Genomic DNA, 16,007 nt, shown 5'->3' with positions numbered 1-16,007 from the left:
CACGTTCACCCTTTGTCGACGTTACCAAAAAAAGATGTGGGCATTGAAGGCCACCTCAGTGTCAGGAAAGCTTTATTATTATTATTATTACTATTATTACTATTATTACTATTATTACTATTACTATTATTATTATTATTGTTGTTGTTGTTGTTGTTGTTGTTGTTGCAACAGGCAGTCGCTCCTCCACTGAAACAGAAATGCTAATCCAAACCAGCAAACAGGCCTGGCTTCTCTGAAGGAAACCTGAGACGGCTTTGTGCATCCGTTCGACGTTTGGCAGGGAAAAAGCAGCGGCGTGCCCAGGCCGGCCGAGACAACTCCTGTTTCTTTCCCCGGGTCGCACCACCACACCGCACACAACAAGGCGCCTCTTAGCCCGAAATGGTATGAAGGCCCGTTCTTCACGCACCCGCATACACCTCACATACACACACCCCTTTCACATGCAAAAGCAGCCACGACCTTCCGCGGACCCCCTCCTTCCCTCCCGCCGCCCTGACGGTCTCCACACTGAGCCGGTGCAGAGTCGGTCCCGCACGACGCCCAACCCCGGCAGCTGCCGATTGCTTGGAAATCCCTCTTTCGCCGTGCAATGGGCAATCACGCCGCCGCAAGAGTCCCGCCTGGACTCAGCCCCGCCGTTCGGTGCCTCTTCGTTCGTTCGTTCATTAGTGGGGAAAAAAAGCGGTGGTGTGTGTATGAGACTTGGATGGGGGGCGGGGCGGGGACGAAAGACCGGCTGAGAAAACAAACCAGGAAGTGACAACCCGATTTCCTCTCCCTGGGAGGAGCGGCCCATTCGGAGCGGTTTCAATAGGGGGAAGCGCGGGCCCGTCTTGGGATGAGGTTAAGGTTCAGACTTCACCCAGCGACACGCGTCATGCTCGATAAGCCGGCAGGTCTCGGCTTTGTTTCCCCGCCCCCAGGCGCAAGAGCTCTTGCTCGGGATGGCGTTTTCGTGGCCCCATGCCGACTTTTCGTGGCCAAGTCCCTCCCCGCTCTTTCCCGTTTCTGTTGCATTGGTCTCGTCCGGCGGTGAGGGGGGGGGAGCAGATATTGTTACAATGTGTAGAAGAGGAGAGCTCAGACACTTCCAGTCCCCTCTTGGACCCGGAGAGAGGAGGAGCAGAAGCTGCCTCTATGGCTTGAGGTGCAAGCGGTTTATTATCTGGTATTCCCACCCCCTCCCCCACCGCGTGTCTTTGTGGGTTTTATTTTGGGGAGGGGAACCTGTAGTTTGGGTTTGGCATTGTGATCTGTACCTGAAAAGGAGATTGGGAAGATGATGAGAGCAATCAGAGGTGGAGAAGCGAGCCGTGTGAGACGACGGGGGAAAAAAAATTAGTATTCATTTACTAAGGCTTCCAACTTCATCATACCGGGTTGTCATTACCGGATAAAGAAGATACTTTCGGCTGAAGGAAGATGACAACTGTTGGGGGTTGGGCTGGTAATTTCTTGAAAAGTTTTAAGGATTATCCTTTTATTTATTGAACTTTGCGTGTAACTGGATAGCTGGGCACAGAGCAGCGAATGACTGGCCGCTTTGATTGATTGATCTGAGAACCATGCACTAGCTATAGCTGCTGCTTCCCAGCGTGCTAAAGAGTTTTATTCTCCTCCTCCCCCTCCCCCATCAGAGCTGTTACTTTTTTTTTAAAAAAAGCAGGATAATAATAGTTTCTTGTATGCTTCGCATTTGCACATGGCAGTAGGATCTGTCCCTGAAAGGGCTCTTGCAAAGTCACATTTTTCCTACGCGTCATTGATTTGCTAGCTGTATGAGAATTCATTGCCCAGGCTTCATTTTTTTTGCCTTCCCTGTTAAAATAACGAAATCAGACTGAACAGAAACAATCTGGCATTGCTTTATTGTTGTTTCGCAGCTATGTTCCTAGCAGCATGTTTATATCTATCCATCCTGCTGACTCTTGCAGATTGCATTTTAATTGAACTGTATTTTTGCTCCCCCCCCTTTTGTGGTAATCTTTAAGTATTGTACAGTATATCTTAGTGAGTGTGGTTTGCATATTATAGTTGGTGAATCTTATGCGAAAGTCTTCCTCCCCAGCACAATGTGTTGGACCCAAAGGGGTGATACTTACAGCAGAGCCATGAAAATCAATGGGACTTTAAAATGCGAAGAGTCTTGTGGCATTTTGATGATTCATAGGCTTTCAGAAATCGTAGCTGATTTCATTAGATGCATGATATGTAGCCTCAGTTGACAGAGATTGATGCACGTGCTGGGAGGGGGAATGCAAAACTAAAAAGTGCCAACATCATGATAATCTTAATGATTTCATTAAGTCTATAATTCTGTCTGGATCTAACCCAGTGTCACTGACACTAGCATTTCCAGGTGTGTCAGATATATGTTTGCATGTATTCAGATAGCTTGCATTTCCATTAAACTTGTTTGCAGTGAATCAGGTCTTAATTTATTTTTGTGGGGAGGCTGTAGTACTGTATGTTTAATAATTCTAAATGGATAGACAGGGTCATTTTTATATCTCAGCTAATAGTACAGTAACTTAATACTCAATTATGTATCCTGGTTTACAAGAATTTTTTTTAAAAAAGCCCAATTACAGTACTGAAATAGATATAACAGTATTAATTGGTCCCAGTGCTAATAGAGCATAATACATAAATAAAATGTTACATAAACATTAGTGAAAATAATAGCTTGTCTTGTAAGATCATTACGTTTGTTTGTTTTTTGCTTGTACTGTGGCTTAATCATGCATGTTCTCTGAAGCAATGTAGTCCAGGCTGGGTTTTGATTAGGTGGGTTAACAGTTGCAGACATTTAGCTGTGAAAATAAAGCTGAGGAAGCTGTAAAATTTAGATCAGACACCTTATTTGTTCCACAGTCCTCCTTTTTGGATCAAGGGAATAAGTGCCATTGGTTGTGATGATATAGAGGTATGCTCTCATCTGTATTCATGTATGATTCTTGACTTCTAACTCTGTCCTGTGCTTAGTAAACCAAAGTACTGTAGTACATAATTTCATTGTATGAAAACACACAGAGCAAACCAAGGAAGGAATATAATGGAAGAAGAGACATAGAACCAGAGAGTGGTGCTAATTGCATGCTTGCGTGCATGCTTGTTGGAGGATTAGGCCATAGCCCAAGTCGTTTTCAATATAAAGGACATCTTGTTTTTGGCTCTATTGATTAACACTAAACCATATTTTCTAACTGGGTTAGCTAAATCTACCTGCTTATCAAGCAACTTTGTGGTTAGTGGACTGTGATTTCTTAAGATCCTTTCTTGCTTTTGAGATTGTGGGAGGATAAAGCAGCAAGTCCTCTCAAGTAAGAAAATTTCTTGTTTCCACAAGCACAGCTCAGATAAAGTAAGCTATTGCTACAATCATACTTGCAATTACTAGGGAATGAGGTCTCTGCTGAGGTCTAAATAAACATTGGACTGTGGGATAGTAAAAGAATATCTTTATTGAGAGCAATCTGTATTCACAAATGGTACTATTAGAGCATTAGAGGATGACAGAACCCTTTATCGGGCTGGATATTTGAAAGAAAAATGCTAAAGGAAAAAGTATATGTAGGTTGTGGAATTGGCCTCAGAATTTTAAACGGAAATAAATGAACATTTATACCCAAGACTAGCACATTTCTTGTGGGAAAGTCTGTTGTGTTAATGTATGTGTTAATCACCACATTAATGCTCCTCCATCAGTAAAAATACTGATTTGTCACAGTTTAAGTAAGGAAGAGAAAACCAGCAACCAGCATGGGTGCCAGTCAGGATTCAAATGCATTCTGGATGATCCTTTTAGGATTGCAACCTAAACAGTCTCACTAGATATTAAACACCATTTGAACTCAGTGGAATTTCCTTCCAAGCAATGTGTTAAACCAAGTGCTAATTCTTTTGAACAAACCTGGGTTGAAGATCTGTGTTGAAATCTTTTTTTTTCAGCAAAGCCAAATTTGCCAACGGAGTGTCTGGATGAGTCACTGTTGTTATATCTCAGTCAAATCTATTTGCAGGTTGGTGGTTATGGCCTGTCGTGGCAGAATAGCAAAAATTTAAAGATGTCACAACAAAATCTGTATTTTGGAGCCAAGCATAAAAGAATTTTAAAAAAAAGTTTAGCAAAGACTGGTGCAGTGCATATAGTTATAGTCTCTTGAGATGATTAGTCAAATGCAGGATTCATTCTTGATTAGTGAAGCATTGGATGAACATTTCAATGAAATGTGAAGACTATTGTATTGTATGCCTGAGGAATATTGGAAATATGTTTGGTATGGCCTAAGATTTTATCAATCCACTCTTTCTTGTAAAGGGAGCCCAAGATAGGTTGCTGCCTTATGTGGAATAGACTGTGTAATCCTATGTCTGATTCTGGGCAGGGTGCACAATATTCAAAGATTTTGGCACCTGGGCCAGAAAATCCCACAATTTCCTCTCTTTGTGTCTAACAGTAAAAATGCAATAATAAAAAACAAACTGTCTGTGTCATCTTAAAACACATAAAATCTGCTGCTAGCCATCTGTCTCTGTCAATTAAAAAAATTATCTTCACTTGTTGGCAGTTTTTTCTTCATAATGAAGGTGTTTATGTGGAAGTTCCCTCACCCCTTAATTATAGATTAACAATATTCCTGAATTTGGCTATTTAATGAAACTGTTGGGCTTAAACCCCATGGTTAGAATGAAATAGAGGGAAATAGATTCAGCTAGGATCAGTTAGAAGGTTTATAGCAATCAACTGAGAAATGTACAAAATGGTCTTATTTATTAATGTGGTACACTTTGTCTGGGTCCAGGTTTCAGTTGAATAGCTCAAAAAGCCTGTATATAGATCAGGATTCAACAGTGTGTGAGAGCCAGTGTGGTGTAAATAGAGTGATGGACTGGGACTCACAAGACCTGGGTTCAAATCCTCCCCTTAGCCATGGAAACTCGTTTGTGTGTTGCAGGGGTCAAGCCACTCTTTAAACATCTCAGATTAAGACTGTAGGAGTGTTGCCATAAGTGTGTAAGGCTTGCAACAACAGTATAATTCTGCTGCTTTCACAGCAGAATTGGAAGGGCTGATCCCCTTCTTCAGCCTTCAGTGCAGCCTAAAAAACTCATGTAGAAAGCTAGACCACTTTGTGGAGCAGTTTTTTGTTCACATGCAGGGCTTTAGGGGAAGCTGAAAAAGGTCCCAGATTTGCTGGTGGAAGTACAGTAGTTAGATCCTGTAGAAGAATTCTTCTTAGCCATAATGATTTCTCCCTTATTAAAACAACATGAAATCATCAAAGCTTGCAATGCCAGGTTGTTAATCCCCCTTTTTTTAATGCAGATCATTTCTAGAAGCCTTTGGTCACTTTGATTTGGCTTGGATGTGGACCTATCTGCATAGATATCAATGTAGACAAGTTATTTTTAAAATGAGACACAATTTATTGTGTAATATGTTGATAAAAGGGTCTCCTGCTGTAGATTCAACCCAGATGTTAATGTTTTTCCTCTAAATGCTGAAACAGTACTGGGAGTGTATCTCACTAGGTTAAAAGTGACATTAAAGCTGCACAAGTAGGACCGGCTTGCAGTAATTGGGATCTTAGAAATCCTCAGTTCCCCCCTTGTGTAGCTGTATATGTGTCCCTGTTCTCGCCTTACCACAGTGCTGAATTCCACCGAGCTCTTGAGCACTTGATTTTCATGTCTCTCCCTTTAAAGAATTGTTTGCTTTGTGGTGATAATATGCATGGTGTCAGCATGGTCTGGCCTACTTGTTTCTGCCAGATGCTTTCAACGTTATCAGTTTTGATATTTAAGATGTGAGTGTGTGGAAAGAAAATACTTCTGCACCAGCTTTCAACAAATATAACCCACATTTGGTAAATTCCTGTGCTGTGAGAGCAGCCACTTCACTAGAGGAACTACCCAAGTTGAATCAAGTGGGCACTCTTTTAAATCAAGTGTGGGTCAAATACAAATGCCATAAATTGGTGAAGCTTGGATGTCCATGCGGGGAAAAATATGGCTCATCTCTCCAGGAGCACCTGGGCCATTCAGCTCTTATAAAATGCTATTTAACTTTGCCTATTTTTCAGGATGTTTGGCAGTACTGATGTATTAAGGTATTTGTGTATATGCTTTTGTTAGAGAAGCCCCTCTTAAATAGTTTTTTAAATTATAGGATTGCTTGGTCTAATTTACTAGCAACAGTTGTGCTGCTGTAACAAAAGATCTGCCTGAGCTCAACAGACTTTGATGAATCATGGCCATGATATTTGCTAACGAAGCCTATGGCTATTTTCTGTCAAAGTGTTTTGGCTTCAGCCCCAAAGTCCCACTTACGACAGACCACCAAAAATTTCCCATGTAAGACATGGTGTGATGGGTACATGATGCAGAGTTAAGGAGTTAAGAGCAAGACAGAATTCGGCTACCATTTCAAATGATATGCGAGTTATGTGAATTAGCTCCATTGTGTACTGTAATGTGGCAGTCAACTGGCAAAGTGTCACATATTGGATCAAGTAGACAAAGAAGGAAGATCACTTAAAAGCACTTGAGCCATTATTTAAGCTCTTGTCTTGTGGAACCTGGTCTAACTCTAGCAGGAAGCTTGTAGCACTGGTGGTTCAGGCAATAACAGGATGAAGGGTCGCTCCTGTGGACCACTTTTTTGAGAACCCCCTTGGTGCCCTTATGAAAACGCAACTTCTTGTATTACCAAGAAAGTTTTAATGAGCAACAGCTTTGTTCTTTAAAAAAAAACTTCATTGCCTTTTCTGAATTCCTGTCGTAAGAGGTTTTGCTGGCTAACATTTTGAATGGCTTGAAAAAGTAATTGAAGGAACTCATGAAAGATGAAGCTATCAGTGGTTACTAGTCATGATGGATATACAGTATACTCTTTCCAGAGCCAAAGTGTCTGCTGGTAGGGAAAACGAAGTGCTAGAGAGCATGAGGGTATAGATCCACTCACGTGCAGCTGGTGAGCAGACTTCCCATAGGCAACTGCTGGGCCACTAGGATGTTGGACTAGAAAAGCCTTTGGTCTTGTCCTTTTCTTACTTTTTTATTTAATTTGTATACCTGTTCATTAGTGGAAAGCACTACAGTGGGGTCTTGACTTGAGAACTTAATCCGTATTGGAAGGCGGTTCTCAAGTCAAAAAGTCTGTAGGTCAAGTCTCCATTGACCTACAGTGCATTGAAAACCGATTAATCTTGTAACAGACTGTTTTTGTTCCATTTTGGTTTTTTTTCTGGTCTGTAAGTCAATTCTCAGGCTGCAAGTCAAACCTAAATTTTGCGGCCAGAGCAGTCTGTAACTCAAAAAGTCTGTAAGTCAAGCCGTCTGTAAGTCAAGGGTCCACTGTATTCTATGTGATTTGCAACATGATAAATAAAACACAACAAAACCATAAAGTAGTAAATAAAACTGATTGGACAGTAAAACAAAAAAATGCAATATCCAAATATTTATTTATTATTTATTTTATTTATATCCCGCCTATCTGGTCAGTTAATAGAAGGCATAGCATGAGGCATCATATCAGGCAGGGCTGCATTGGAAGGGCTCTGAAAAGGAAAATTTTCAGAAGGCTTCTAAATGTTGGGCGGCAGGGCACGTCCTTAACCCCCATGATTAGTTCCACTAGGAACAAGGCTAGGGCTGGTTTTCCTGTCATAATGATCTGTGTTAAATTATGGAGCCAATATTCACCTGTCTTAGCTATTTTAAGATAATTGTTTAAATTAGGGAAGATGGGGACTGGCATGAAGCTGTATTGAGGGCTGACAAAATATAGCATCTTAACTGGAGCCACCACTTTCTTATACTTCTGGAGTAATCCCTCCATAATCATGTGTCTTTATTGAAGCAAGGGGTAGGGAAGAAAGGACACACATTTTCTAAGTCACTGTTGGCAAAACAGACAGATGCTTGATTGGGAAATATTCAGTGTGTATATATGAAAATGATCCAGCAATCCTAGTTTCGTAGTTCTTAAGTTAATTTTCAATACAGCTTTGAATACATTTTGAATATTGTGTGAGGAAGAAACCACCTTATTATATGACAGGGTGACACAAGGTACCTTAAGTTGCAGATTTGGTGGTGCTGTTCAAATAACTGCTCTGGGGTTCCAATTTTCTGCATCAGATGTTACAGTGTTTTGGGATAATTCAGTGGCTCCCAACTATTGTTCCCCAGATGTTCTTCGACTATAACTCCCAGAAATCCTGGCCAGTATAGCTAGTAGTGAAGGCTTCTGGGAGTTGCAGTCTGAGAACATCTGTGAGGTTGATAACCACTGGGTTAATTGTAAAGTAGAGTAATTTTATTTTCTTTCTATGTTTTTTGCAAATCTTTTGCTGTCATTTCTCTTTAATATTACATGGGCAGGTAACCTTAGTTATCCAGTTCATGAATGGTCTTATGTAATGCACAGTTGATTTTTAGAATTTTGGTTTGTAAGGTGTTAAGAGCAAGACAAAGTCCTAAGCTATAATTTCACATAATATGTGAGTTATATGAATTACCTTAATGTATGCAGGTGATTCTTTTCTCACTTTTAATGTTTGAATCTAGCCTAATATTTCAAACAATGTTTTTGCTCAGCAATTCCCACCCTTGATATGATGAAGATGCAGCACTGCAGAAATTGCATCAACCAATATGTGAGAATGTTATCTTGTTTATATAAGTCATAGGTAAAATGCGTTTAGCCAAGCTGATTGACAAAATCGATAAAACAGTCTATTTTTTCATGTTAATGGTAATCTTTCCTATTGTAGTATGTTCTTATATAAGTTTTATTGGATTTCTCTTCCCAGGTAAGGAGAGGACTTCGGCAGCTGCCATCTCTGCTGGCTGAGGAAACAAAGGATATCTCTGAAAAACCTTGGAGATCTGAGCATTTAAAGGTACTGTAGTTTTCACAGCATGGCATTGAGTGTCATATGTGTCTATTTGTGCAATTGGCCTTTCACCTGCAAAACAGTGGAGGACTGATTTTTCCCTTCTTGAAAGTGAGTTTTAAATAGTAAGTTTCAGTATTGCTACTAATAAGCTTATTTTTCAATGATTAATATTTCTGGAGCTGGTGTGGTATAGTGAACAGGGACTTAAGAGAACTAGGTTTTAATTCCCAGTGAACCATGAAATGCTCAAGGATTGTGAGGATAAACCAAAAAGTGAACATAGATACTCATTTGGATGCATAGTATGGAAAATATTCAGGTTATGATATATTTTATCAGTTCATAAGGTCAGAGTCACATGGACTCAGCAGGGCTCCAAGAAAAATCTCTCTTCACACTTTAAAAAACTTCTCAGCCTAAACTGTATACTCTCTTAGTATGGCTGGTCTGCCAGCCATAAACACCATGGCTAAATTCCATAAAAGAAGGGAATTATTTAACTTAGCTAAAGCCAGCTGTCACATAGTACGTCTAACAGTCTGAAAGCAAAAACCACAACCAAGGTTCTCCTGTGCGTTTTTCTCTCTCTTTCTCTCTCTTTCCCTTTGGGGTAGACTATATACTCAGCATATTTTGCAATTTGCTTCTCCAATTATTAACTCTCAGTTTCAGTAAAATAAAGTCAAATGTTAGAATTGGATGTGGCCCAGCTTAATCCAAGAATCCTGGTTCTATCTAGTACTGTGCATTTTTTGGTGTAAATTATGTATCCTGTTTGGATTTAGTAAGTGTCACTTCTTTCTCTTAAAACATTTTGGAGAATGCATGTTGATTATGAGGCAGACTTTGGAACTCCCTGTTTAGAATTTTTAGGTGAACTGACTGAAAAAAATTTGATCTGTTGATGGCTGCCAGGAATATAAAAACATATTGGCTGAAATTCAGTAGTGCAGCATACACTGCATAAGGTTGATGACATCATCAGCTATGGGAATTTTTTGGGGAATTAGAAATTACTGCTGGAGAAATCATCTTGTAGGTGGTAATTATTGGAAATTGAAGATTTCCCTTATGTCTCACAGCCTCCAATGGCTTTCTCATGACAAAAGGGATCCCAAGGGAGCTTTGGGACTTTCAGGAAGAAATCAGAAATTTTTAATTTCTGAAAAATTGCAGTGACTGATGACATCATCAGCCTTATATGGAACAAAGTACTCCACTGGGCTTCAGCCATCATCAACTTGCTGAAAGTTGCAACAATTCAATTAAAAAAGAAAAAAGTTCTGTTTTCTTTGGGATAGAAGTAGAAAGCTTCTCTTCTTACTTCTTGATATCCATGATAATTGTTTTCATCGGTGTGTTGCCTATGAGAACCAAGCAGATATGAAGAAAGCATATTGTGTGCTTAGCTGAGCTGTAATGAACAAACATCTGTGAATATTTAAAATTTTAATTTTTGTCGGAAAAAGACGCATCATGTAGATTTTTAATAAGCGGCACTGTAACACTAAAACAAGGGAGAAGAATTCTGTTGTTAAAACTGATATATTGTGGAAATTAATGAGAAGAATGGCAGACTGTTACACTGCTAAGATCACATTATGTACATAAGCCCCATGAAATAGTCCTCATTTGGCATAAATATGCATACTATTGGGCTCCCAATCATAGAATCATAGAATTATAGAATTGTTGAATAATTGAGTTGGAAGGGGCCTATAAGGCCATTGAGTCCAACCTCCCTGCTCAGTGCAGGAATCCAGTCATGCTGTCCAAAAAGACAAATATGCAATAAGTAGTAGAGATTTTATCCAGACTACCTGGTTAGGCCTCAGATATTAATCGGCATCAGAGGTATTTGGTTTTGTTCCTCAGCTGAGCATGGTTTCTATCAGTTGTAACTGTCTCTCTCTGGAGTTCTATCAGATGATCTATACTTCACTTTTGTTTCCGTGCATTCTGTTAGTAGATAATGGGTTATATTTTGTTTTAATTTGAAAGCATTCATAGACTATTGCCGAGCTTTGAGTCATGTTAAGTCTACAGTGTTGACAAATTTTCTTTTTCCATTGCTTTGCTTTGGGTGCTCTAGTTTATTCAAAAGGATAAACAATAAAAAATGTGTGCATATGTGAATAAACATGTGTTGCCAGTAAGGGATATTTGGAAAATAAATTCAGAAATCTTATTTTTTAGTGAAGGTGAGGTCTATATGAGATATAAAAACTGAACAAAATGCATTGACTTTTACAAAAAGAAGCAACAGATACATGTACAAAGTTACCTTTTAGCCCCCCCCCCCCCCAAAAAAAAAAGGTCAGATCAATCTTCTGGAGCTGAAGGATCCTACCTGAACATGAAATTAGTGGAACTAAAATGGAAGTACATAAGCCTCGCCTTGAAAACATGGAATAAAAATATCCCAAGTACTAGAAACAGGTAACCCACAGGTTTACTGTTATTGGCAAAGAAAACCATAAGGCGGGTGTTTACAGTGCAAGACAATGCGGTTTGCTCACAAAGCTGATAGGGGTTTACTACTTAATAAGAATAAAGTCATTGTGATGTAGTGAGTAGAGTAATGTGCTTACTACTCTGGAGACCTTTTTCAAATCCCTGCACAGCCATGGAAACTCACTGTGGGGTAGCAATGGTAAAAGCACTCCTTAAATGTCTCACAAACATTGAAAGCTGTTAGGGCTTCTATAACCGTGACTCTGAGCTCCCTTCCAGTTGCTCCAGAGCTTGTGGCCGACTAGCCACTCCTGGCAGAGGGAGGGAAGACGAGCCTTCCCTCCAGGCTGACTAGTGGCTAGTCAACCGTGAGCTCCGGAGTGATTGGAAGGGAGTGTGGAGTGTGGGGCCGGACCCTCATTGTGTCCACCTCACCATCTCTATTGGAAACCATAACTGTAGGGTATATCAAAAAAGTTGACTGTTTAGGAAAAAATGCTGAAAAAAGCTTTCCTTTGTGACAAATAGGCCATGATCCTAAGGATCCATACTTGGAAATCAGTAAGAGATAATGAAAATCAGATAATGGAGTAATCAGAGTACTTAAGAGTACAGTATTTATTGCAGAGAGAATACAGAACATAAAAGTAGCAGTGCTGTCTCAAAGATCCATTAATCCAGAATTCTGTTCCCATAGTGGTCAGTTGTGGTTTTATTCAACCAGAATGTAAGTATAGCACTGTCTTTTCTGCTTGTGTTCCCTAGCAACTGGTACTTAGAGGTGGACTGTCTGTGTTCCTGGAGGTAATATATAGCCATCATGCCAATATCCATTTGTTAGCATCATTCTTCATCCTTGTTTGATCCCTGTTTGAAGTTTTCCAAGCTGATCACCTCCCCTGTATCTCTAACAGAAAATTCATCTGAAGAAGTGGGCTATAGTCCACGAAAAGCTATGTCAAATAAAACATGTTAGTCTTTAAGGTAAATCAAAACTTCTGATTTTTGCTGAAACAGATGAATACAGCTGCCCATGCTCCAGCAGGCTTGTAGATCAGTTATGTGCTGTGTGGAGGTGTACACCTTTTAATCTATCTAGAGTCATGTCTTAGTTTTAGAGGAGGATGTTGGAAGATAAGCAACCATGGAAAATAAACATAGTGGCCTTGAACAGCATTTAATGACTGAGTTGGCACAAATCATCTGGTCAGCCTTCCACACAGTAGTGCAATAATTGTGCTTCTGTTCAGTTTACAGTAACTTCCAAATGTGTGTCTTTACACTCTTTTGTGCAAATGTGCATAAATCAACATATATAAATTACAGCTCTCTCTTGTCCTTTTTTGTGATGCAAAATTTGTGAACCTAGAATCTGGGGCCTAGATGAATATGAGAAGAAATGTTACGTGTGAGTGGGGTTGGAATAGAAATGCAAGCTTCACATTTGTGCCACGGCAATTTTTAATCTTGATGCTCTTTTGCCCACATGGTTTGAGGTTTTCCCCTCTTTCTCCTATCACTCAAGAACAGACCTGCTCTTTTGCACTCACTCCCCCACCACCCCCAGTTCAGATTCTGATAATGGTTTCTAAAGAGAGTGGAGTCAGCACAGTAACTCATCTATGAGGGCGTTCTTGGTTTTGGAAGGTTTTCTTCTTCTTCTTCTGAGGTGCTTCTAAAGCATTTCTGGTTATCCTTTACTGCTTGGAACACAGGAAACCTTTAAAACATTGTCTCAGTGTCTATATGTTGCACACAGAATGGCACAGGAAGTAAGTTTTGAGTTTGTGCATGTCCAGCTTGCCTCGTTTAGAATACTAAAGATGACTGAAAACAGGAGGACATCCTGTGTTCTCGATTTTGAAAACAACAATAACGAAAAAAACTCAAACCTAGACTGATGGTATGCCAAAATGTACATGCCTTATTATACATCTGCACACCAGGATAGTGTGTGATTCGTTTGAAAGACACCAGAAATGTAGATGTTTGTGATCGTGCACTTGAGAAGATTTGGCATCTTGCTTGAGAAATACTCAAGCCTTGAGATCTCGTATGCTAAAAAAGTGAGCAATCATGCTTTAGTGTAATATTTCTGTGATGCTTGCCTTATGCAGAACCATTCATAGATGGGAAGGGAAAGAGTTTCTTGCAGATGAGCATTTCCTTTCAACAGTTCTCTATCGAAATCTCTCTTGTGTAAGTATTCCATTTATTCATATGAAATGGCTTTAGGTTATCTGTCTTTTGAGTCAAGTCTTCACCAGTTTCTGTACCTTGTAAGTGGGTCACTTATGTTAGGAAGTACAGTATAATTTTCTACAGATTAAGGTTTCAAATTGGTTTATTTAAACTCGTATGTGTCTGACCAAAGGGCAATATTACAGAGTGGGATAGTTATGGCAGGTAAAGTCGTGGAACTTCACTGAACCAGATGCACTTTAAAATATATCTTGTGTTAGACTCCACAGTATTATATAGATTCATATGTTGGTGCCCTATAACATAATTGAGAAGGCTTGTAGTTTTTTTTTTTTTTTTTTTTTTGCTGTAGGTAGTTCAATTGTCTCTTTTTTATGGGAAAAATTTACACACTGTTTTATGAAAACAGGGTGTAAATATAATGTGGTGCTTTTTTGCTGTCATGCAAATTCACTTTAAAGAAAATTCACAGTGGAAATAGCTCATACTTGGAAATATTAGAACCACTAAGTATCATATCAGTTACAAAGTGCTGGCATTTGACTTGAGGATATTTTTCTAAGAGTACCCTTTCTGGGAAGAGGCGATTCTGATGTACATTACAGGACAAAGTAAGTCCATGGGAAAGTGGTACTTTTATTTTATTTTAGGACATAGAGGTCTTTGGCTCATTACTCCCACCTCTTTCATTTGCTGTGTGTTCTTATAAGGGTGAGTGGTTCCCCCCCTCCTGCCGAATAACAGGCAAACTGAGGCTGAGAGGGCAGTATGGCCAGGGCTGTGCCGTCGGTCCCACCATTTATGAGCAATGTGTTCTACCCTTGTACTTTTCTGCACTAAACCATGGTGACGGAGCATGAGCAAAGAGCATATGTAGCGAACATGTGATGCAGGGCAAAGTAGAGGAGGTGTACTCTGTATTATTTTTCAGCAGAAAAGAGAAGGAGGAAGAAAAGAGAGTAGCTGAGAGAAAAAAAAACTGGAGGCAAAAGTCATTTACAAGGAGATAAGCAGATGTCAAACAGATGGGGAAACAGACAAATTAAACAGCCAGAGAAATCATGAGATGGGAAGTGGGGCGAGTACAGGGAGGGGTGACAAACAATAATAGTTACATGCTCTTTGATAATACATTACTTCGTAAATGAATTGGAGAGGTAATAACCCATACCACAAAATCATTTAGAAACTCTCCAGGGTAGAGAAGTCCACAAAGCAACTGGTTTTAAAAATACAGCTGTATGTATCACAGGCCACAGGGGGATATTTATGTGAAGGCCTGTTGTTAAAGCCTTGGCAGTGCTTCACTAGGTGGGGCGGCTCCATTTTGTATGATAAGTATGGCTCTTTGTTTTGAGAAGCAGGAAGTAATGGTAAGGGAGAGGGAGAAAATGTACTGCTTTATCACATAGCATTCTGCATTTAGTAGAAAGTGTTTCCAACCCTGGTGATTTGTCCTTTTGTCCTCTTTTGAGATATCTGAGATGACAGCAACAAAAATTGATCTGTCATAATGAGTGGCACTGTGATCAGAAGGAACAATTGATTGCCAGTTTAATAGTCAGGAAGAAAGGTTTATAATAACTCTTTCCATCTCATTCTTTTTAATAGCTGAAGTAGCTAGATCGTTAAATTTCATGTAACATTTACATCCCTTTTTAGGCACCAAAGTCTTTTTTGATTTCTGCTTGTATCATGCTATAATTTAGATGATACTATAGATAAATAAAAACACATCTGGTTCTCCAGATGCCGATGGTCTACTGTTGGCCATCATCTCTCACCACTGGTCAAGTTTTCAGAGGCTGATGGGAATTGAAATCCAACATCTGAAGGGCCAGAAGTTCCCTACCCTGATGTAAAGGAATTTTATCTCAGAACAAAGAGCTGTACTGAACGACTGGCACAAAATTCAGCCATGGGCCACCAGCAATTTCAGTGGGTTTTGGTAAGGATTGGACCTGCAAAAGACTGTGATAAGGCTTATGCCAAAAAACGAAAACTTCTCAGCGGACTGTGTACTCTTTTATTCTGTGATATTATGTCATTATTATACTGCCAGTACCCATGCTAAACATTTAAATGTTAAATTTTAACGCAACCTTTGAATCTTGAAGGTGCATTTGTATGCTGCTTCAGTAAATGTCTTGTTACTTCTTCAAGTGGGCGCTACATTTTTTATGACTGTAAGGTTTTTTATAGTTGCGTCCTATTTGTATTATTGTAGTGAGCTGTAGATTCGGCTGCCTTTGGAAAATCTCTGGAATCTTCCACAGGTCCAGGAGATTCCGAAAAACACAACAAAACTATTGACTGAGCCTGTTATACTGAGAATAGAAATTCTTTGTCACAACAGCATCACTACTGGTTCATTTCTGGGCACGGCTCAGCATGTCTCTTAGGGCCTATAAAGCAATATATGTGGCTTAGGTCCTA

General features: G+C 39.7%; 1 protein-coding gene across 9 annotated transcripts in view; it reads left to right on the top strand.

The window, feature by feature from the left end:
* Positions 1-873: 873 nt before the first annotated feature.
* The window catches only part of FAM53B (family with sequence similarity 53 member B), a 145,036-nt gene continuing 129,902 nt past the window's right edge, over positions 874-16,007 (top strand). For 2 of the 9 annotated variants that reach the window (XM_020791508.3, XM_072995422.2), the window contains exons 1-2: positions 874-1,153; positions 8,829-8,918. The gene's annotated coding sequence lies outside the window, so the exon portion shown is untranslated. Of the gene's footprint in view, positions 1,454-8,828; positions 8,919-16,007 lie in introns of all 9 variants that reach the window. The other 7 variants (XM_072995425.2, XM_072995426.2, XM_072995423.2 and 4 more) reach the window with 7 other exon arrangements.

The sequence above is a fragment of the Pogona vitticeps genome, chromosome 3, assembly GCF_051106095.1.
Source record: "Pogona vitticeps strain Pit_001003342236 chromosome 3, PviZW2.1, whole genome shotgun sequence".
Lineage (NCBI taxonomy): Eukaryota > Metazoa > Chordata > Lepidosauria > Squamata > Agamidae > Pogona > Pogona vitticeps.
The sequence above is the reverse complement of the archived record's forward strand: the minus strand, read 5'-3'. Positions and strand labels throughout refer to the sequence as shown.